This window comes from Propithecus coquereli, unplaced genomic scaffold (assembly GCF_000956105.1).
Source record: "Propithecus coquereli isolate 6110/MARCELLA unplaced genomic scaffold, Pcoq_1.0 Scaffold1, whole genome shotgun sequence".
NCBI lineage: Eukaryota > Metazoa > Chordata > Mammalia > Primates > Indriidae > Propithecus > Propithecus coquereli.
Genome location: NW_012133857.1, coordinates 2,379,985 through 2,381,453, shown reverse-complemented (window position 1 = coordinate 2,381,453; position 1,469 = coordinate 2,379,985).

Here is a 1,469-nt window from a genome sequence, read left to right as displayed (position 1 = left end):
GCCTGTAATCCTAGCACTCTGGGAGGCCGAGGCGGGAGGATTGCTTGAGCTCAGGAGTTCGAGACCAGCCTGAGCAAGAGTGAGACCCCCGTCTCTACTATAAATATAAAGAAATTAGCCAAACAGCTAAAAATAGAAAAAATTAGCCGGGCACGGTGGTGCGTGCCTGTAGTCCTAGCTACCTGGCAGGCTGAGGCAGGAGGATCACTTGAGCCCAGGAGTTTGAGGTTGCTGTAAGGTAGGCTGATGCCATGGCACTCGAGCCCAGGCAAGAGAGTGAGACTCTGTCTCAAAAAAAAAAAAAAAACCAAGAGACCCATATTTTCTTGTGACTTGTGAGTAAATACAAATAGGAGCTCATGCCAATCCTATTTCTTCTTAGTTTGGCTTAATTTGCTCCAAAGTCAAGTACTTTACTGATTATGCAACTTGGGCCTACTCTTGGTGCAGCTGGAGCAGCTCTGCCCAAGAAGGCTCGGGGTGGTCTCAAGGCTGTCAGAGCCAGAGAGAAGAAGCCTGCTGGCTTCTAAATCCACAACAAGTCTGAGCTACCTGTGAGGGCTTAAGGGGATAAATTCCTTTGCTTCTCCAAATAAGGATGATATAACTGATGTTCTGGCTCAACCCTGTGAACCACTCATCTGTGAAGTATTTGGAAATAGACCCCATGAGTAAAATGAAGCAAAGGATAGCAGGTGACCCTTTATGAAGAGGCCCACAGGAGTGGGGAATAAGGCTGTCCAAGCCTATATTGAACATTAAGTAGTCAGAGAATAATGGTAACGGGGCTTTGATTTTTCCCAAGGAAATTACAACATTCAGCTGAGCTAAGGAGAAGCCACTGTTACTGCTTTGAGTTTCCATTTGAGCACAAGCATTGCTGTAGGTACCACAGAGAGAAAACCAAGGATGTGGTCCTGCTTTCAAAGAGTTTAAATCTAGTCTGTAAATTCAGTCTGTGAAATAGGTCACTTGTGCTAACAATCACAGACTGTCACTGCTTGCAACCTGTTGTTGAGGATTCTGAGGTTATATTTAGGTTCAATGGTGAAAAGTTCCAAGAGCTATTAGTGATTTTGGCCATGGGCAAGCCAGAGAGTGTGCAGTACACACAATGAACAGAGTATTTGCTACATATAACAAGGCAGATGCCTCTGTGCTGCCCTAACGCTTTCCCCAATTACCCTCTTCCTTCTGGCCTCCTTCTGGAGATGATGAAGGAGCCAGACCCTCCGCCAGCCTTTCTTACAACCAGAGTTGACCATGTGATCAAGTGGTGTCTGTTGGGGGAGTGTGCATGAAGGTAATAGACCGTATTTCTCTCCCTGATAATATGCAAGAAGTGTGTGAAAGGCCGGGCGCGGTGGCTCACGCCTGTAATCCTAGTTCTCTGGGAGGCCGAGGCGGGAGGATTGTTTGAGCTCAGGAGTTCGAAACCAGCCTGAGCAAGAGCGAGACCCCGTCTCTAC